Below are 6,372 nucleotides of genomic sequence, written 5' to 3' on the forward strand. Positions count from 1 at the left end.
CAGTGTATGCTTACATACTTTTGAGGCCTGTGTTTCGTTTGCATAAACTGTTATGGAAAGTTTGATCCTGAGGTATTTCACCTTTCAATCTAAAAATGCGCCCCCTCTAACGGCACAATCCAACACAACGGCGGTCTGAGGCGGCACCTTCAATTATGTAAACAAAGACTGAAAGTTAGACATATTTAAAGTGGTACGCTAAATTATGAGCCGTTTTTCATTTTAACCTTATCCAGTTTTATGCACTACGTACATAATAATAAAAACAACAATTATAATAATGTATTTTCCATAAAGATTATATCAATTTGAAAAAAAATATTTAAATTTAAAAAATTTAAGTGTCACTCCTAATAACAGTAACCTGCAAATCAGTAATCAACTAAATGTGTTTCCATGCTCTGATTTAAAACAAACCTCCACAACACTTTTTAAAAAAAAGTTGCTGCCTTAAATTTTTAAGTACAATCAACTTGGATTTTTAAGTTATTTCAACTTAAATTCGACTTGAAAAATGAACAATTAATAATTGCTTAAATTATTTTGATGAGTTAAAGCAATGTAAAAACATGTTGTTAAAACTTATTGATCATATTTTTTTACAGTGAATGAAGTGAATCATAAAGGGACAGTTCACCTAAAAATGAAAAATCTACTCACCCTTGTGTCACTTTAAAGTTGTATGACTTTCTTTTTTCTTTCAGAACACAAAATAAGATATTTTGAAGAACATTGCGGTCCTAACAACTTTAGACCCCTTTGACTTTAATTGTTTGAGGGAAAAAATCCGACTATCTTTAAAACTAATACTTTAATTTACATTTACACACAATTTGCAGTGATCTTTAAGAATATTTTTTATATTCTTTTAGATATGCTGGATGGAATTTTTACGAACAAATGATTAGCAGCGATAACTATGTAAACTAGGCCTGAGAATATAAACTGTTGACTTACTCTGCTGTAAACCATGAGCGTGTTAAATGCCATCAATTCCCTCACAGACACCATGCTGTTCTAACAGCTCAGTCCACATGAATGGGCCATTTGCTAGGAGTTTGCTTTTCTTATACATGCCTCCACAGCAGCACTCAGAATCTGGTTAAGTTTGATAATTAGGATTGTTGATTTATTTTTCCGCTTAAAGGATTTGTTCACCCAGAAAGGAAAATTCTGGGATCATTTTCTCACTCTCATGTCCTTTGCAATCTTGTATGACTTACTTTCTTGCATGGAACAACAAATGAGATGTGAGGTTGAGTAAAGATGACAGAATAGCCTAATCATTTGTGGGAAACCTTTTTTTTTTTAAAGTCGGCATGAAAAAGTTGTGATTTTCTTCCCTATTAAGTATTAAGACGTATATCTGAGTGAAACGGCTTTTTGAATAAGAAGAAATGTAGGGCGGGACTTGATTTTGCCTATCGAGAATTGATTGGATGGTTGTGGTTTGCTATTGGTGGATCTCATGTGATTGACAGGTTGATCCCGCCCTCACGCCAGTAAACACATCATCAGAGAAGAGAAGAGATGTCGCTGCAAGAGGGAGAGGAAGTTAATTTGATTAAAGATTAAAGGCACATGAATTTAAAAAATAAAAAAAAGATGTGCATGGATATATCGTTTCACTCTAAAAAATGCTGGGTTGTTTTAACCCAATGTTGGGTCAAATATGAACTAACCCAACGTTGGGTTAAAAAATGCAGTTTAAAAATGGACAAATTGAATTGGTTACATTAAAAATGTAACCCAACGGCTGGGTTTGTCCATTTTTAAATTGCATTTTTAACCCAACGTTGGGTTAGTCTATATTTGACCCAACATTGGGTTAAAACAACCCAGCATTTTTTAGAGTGTTACAATAAATACTACAATATTCCATAAAAAAAACAAGAATCAATCGTCCATTTTGATTTCATGGTGACTTTAATTTCATTTTGGCCCACTGGAAGAAAGTTTATTAAAAGTTTATTACATAAAAGTCTATTTTTCCACTGACAAATCAGAGTGTGTGTTCTTATTGGAGTGAATGTTGTCAGTTCACTTTCTCTGGATAACTGAAGGCTGAAAGAGTTTCTTACTGATCACAGCGGGGCTCCACTTGAGTACTTTTGGCCAGTCCTCCCGATCAGCACTCCTCCACGTACTTTGACGGCTCGTCAGTCTTTCACACGTTCCTGCTGAATGTGTTACCTCCACACGTTTGTAAAGTATTGTAATCTGCCCACACTGTCACCACAATCTGTCCTGAGCAATTGGGTTTTAGCGAGGGTTTCACCTCCCTCGTCCTTAAAAAAAAGAAGAAGAAAAATCATAATATTGGAGAATTTCACAAAAACTAAAAAAAGAAAAAGAATGAAGCCTACTTATACTGTAATATATAAACAGACACACAGTGTGACAGTATTTGTCATACTGCATTAATGATTACAGTAATAATGGGAATGGGGGCAAAGTGCTTAAATGCCATGAAAATAATGTCACAAAGCAACACATACTGAAGGTTAAAAATGGCCTTTATTGTGCAATATATAGTTTATGAATGTATTTATGTATGTTTTTATTTACTTGTTTGTTTGTTTTAGGGCCTGTACCATGATAGTAGTTGAGCAAACTCAGGGTTACTGGATTAGTTTTGAGTTGACAAAACCAAACCGATCCGATCAGGCTTTGTTGGTACCATGAACTCAGACTTTGACCCTGAGGTCATGGAGCGCGTGCACGTGTAAGTGCGACATCAGTAGCAAAAAGCCAATGCCTTGAAACAGAGAAACTGTATAAACTAACTGATATAGCAAGATATTATCTTTTTGCTGCGTAAATTAATATTCAGGGGGAGTGACTTTATTGCGTCAGACATGTTACACGTTGCCCACAGCTGATTGGCTGAATTTCAGTTTGAGATCTCTTACCTGAAACATAACCTGCACAAGTTACTATGGCTATGAACAACTTTCATGGTGCCTAAAACCCAGGGTTGGCACAAACTAAACTGAAACATGCCTAGCCTCCTAAACCGGCTTCATGGTACAGGCCCCAGGACAAATGCTTATTTAGCACCATTAGAAACAGTATGAGTAAAGGATCAGTTTCAAAGATGTTTTCATCTGTGGACTCAACCTGTGATATAGTGGACAACCAGGAGCCTCATTGGCACATATGTTTTAGAATAATGTCCTAAAATAAATACTTAAAGGTATAGCAGAGGATTTTTTACTTCCAGGTGGATCACCTATACTATTGGTCCTCCTAATTGTCAATCATTCTGGTGAATCAATCAAACTTATTCAAAAAGTGGAGAGGGCGGGTCTTATCTAAAATTCGGAAAGATCCTCCGCTATACCTTTAACTAAACAAATGTCAAACATTATCAAGCATTATGGGAAGGCCTTTAGATCCAGATCCAGTCCTGGCTCTCTTTGGAGTACCTGGGTGTTTCTATTACCGATGATCAATGGGACGAAATTCTAAGATTAGTTCATTGCTCTTCCATATGTGCCAGACATGGCCTACTGCAATGTAAGGTGCTCCACCGAGCTCATCTAACTAATGCCAGATTGGCAAAAATGTTCCCAGATATGAGTGATGCTTGTCATCGTTGCAAGCAGTCTCCTGCCAATCATCTTCATATGTTCTGGAGCTGTCCTTGGATGACAGACTTTTGGTCCAATGTTTCTGATACACTTAATAATGCTCTTAACATAGAGTTGGACCCCAACCCCTTGCCTGCTCTTTTTGGCATTCCTTCGAGACCTGACTTGACTATCTCATCTCGCCAGGTTATTGCCTTTACTTCTGTTTTAGCTAGACGAGCCATTCTTCTCAAATGGAAACATGTGACTCCCCCCATCGCACGACAGGTGGATCCAAGAAGTTTTTAGCTGTATAAAGCTTGAGAAGTTAAGATTTTTGCTTTCAGGATCCGTTAAAACTTTTCAGAAGACCTGGGAACCTGTCCTAGACTACATAAAAGGTTTACTGTGTCCTCCTGACACTAATGCTAATACACAATAATTGACTGTTACTGGAAAGACCAATACTAGAGAGAGGAATGTTTATTTTAATCTATTTATTTTCAATTCTGGTTCTGGAAGGGTTTAAATTGAGACAGTCTGTAATTTCTTACTTTTAATTGAATGTATCATTATGTGTTGTCTTATGTGTTAAAAAATAAAAAAAAAGGATGACAACGTAACAATATTAAAGAGTCAACCTTCTCTTATTGTATTTGTTATGCTTCTTGCATGAAGACTGATCCTTCTTAATTGGAAACAAAAAAAAAGTCTCATTTTGTTTGTTGTTATGCAATATCTCCAGATGTTATGCATGTTAAGATGTTATGCAATGTCTCCAGTTGGGAAAAAATAGGTTTGCATTTGCAATGAAGGATTTACATTTTATAATCATTGATTATTTTAAAAGTGATATAGCATTGTTTTCATCCAATATTCAGTCAATCAGAAACAAAGGCTCTTATGACACCCTTTTCTGTTTTGTTTTTTTAGGGAAATTGTGGGTTTAAGATATTCTTAAACAATTTAAGGTAAAGCGAGAAGACGTTTTTGCAATGTTGTATACAAGCGCTTTGAATTCAGTTCTTTCTCTCTCTCCACATTACCTCCCACTAATAAACAAACGTATAAACCAGATATCAATACTCCCTCCTATTAAAAAAAAAAAAAAAAGATTCAGATTCATTTTGAGAGAATTGTAATTAAACATCTAAAAAAATGCTGGGTTGTTTTAACCCAATGTTGGGTCAAATATGGACTAACCCAACGTTGGGTTAAAAAATGCAGTTTAAAAATGGACAAATTGCATTTTGGACAAAATAAAAAATGGACAAAAATGCAATTAAAAAATGGACAAATTGCATTGGTTACATTAAAAATGTAACCCAACGGCTGGGTTTGTCTATTTTTAAATTGCATTTTTAACCCAACGTTGGGTTAGTCCATATTTGACCCAACATTGGGTTAAAACAACCCAGCATTTTTTAGAGTGGAACATTCCAGTTCTTGTGATTAATTACTGCAACACTAATCTGCTTTTAATCTGTTAGTTGCACGACAGTCGTGTCCAAAAATGTGCTTCTAAAGTTCTTACATTAACGCCACTTCTGAGTAAACAAGAAACTTTCTCCTTGGTATGTTGATGAATAACAATGCCGTGTCAATGACTTAAATATTTCTCAATTGCTCCCAGTTGCTGACAGCGTCCATGACCACATGTGTGTTGCGTATATACGCAGGTTTTTTATGAGTCAGCCTACAGTCAACCCGTACACCCCTCCACACACGTGCCTGGATGAAGGATCAAAGGCTCGGTCGCTCATTCCATCTTGATGGATAGCAGATGCAAAGAGCTGCTGCTCCTCAACGCCATGTCTGGTTTAGATTTTTGTACTATGACAATATAACTGCATGTAACCAACAAAGGAGAAATTAGTAGGCATGACGCATGACCAGAGAGAGAATGATTGCGCAACTTAGATCTGGCCCGAATCATAATTTCAATTCATATGAACGCAGGAAACATAAATATAACTCAGGGTCATCGGAAGAAAATGTTGCAATGCTATAGGTTATTTTGTGGGTGGTTGTCAGGGTGTTGTTATGCTGTGTTTTTAGTGCCCTAAGACTAAGATCCCTATCACATTGTTACCAGTTGTTCAAAATAGTTTGTATGACTCATAATGACTGTTTCTACAACAGCAGAGTAAGCTAATTATGTTATTACTCAACCTGTGAATGTCTATGAGACTGTGAGCGCTTCATAAAGATCTTTGAGGACGTTGACTCATGTAAGTTATTGCTTCAGGTCACAGGAGTAATGTCACGCTCTCCGTACATGTGATATTTTACACCACTTCCAAAATGGACACCTAAAGTAGGAAAACCCTGTTTAGCAGCCTCTGTACAATAATAATGGCTATGCAATATATTTCCATACTATCCTTACTATATCTGCAGTATAGGCGATAAACCCTTGTGAAAAAGAAGTACACTTTAGCATACTTTTTAAAAGTGACATTTGGCCTATTATGGAAATAATGTACAACAAAAGCGGCAACCCTTCAGGCGTACAGTCGGTGTCCACAGTTTGAAGCTCCTGAGTTCGTGAATCTCTTTAACGATTCTTTAAAAGAACCGACTCTTAAGAGTCATTTTCAAGACAGCAACATAATGTCAGCCCAGATCATGCGGATGTGGACCGGATCCAGGCCGACACTATGTTGCTGTCTGGCCTGTGAAACCGACTACAGATCGCAATGTTTAATTTTCATTCGATTATAACAGAATAACAATCAACAATAGGGAGAAGAAAGAAAAAGATTTACAAAAAAATATTTACAATAATAATAAATAAATA

The sequence above is a fragment of the Rutilus rutilus genome (assembly GCF_951802725.1).
Source record: "Rutilus rutilus genome assembly, chromosome: 21".
Taxonomy (NCBI): Eukaryota; Metazoa; Chordata; class Actinopteri; order Cypriniformes; family Leuciscidae; genus Rutilus; species Rutilus rutilus.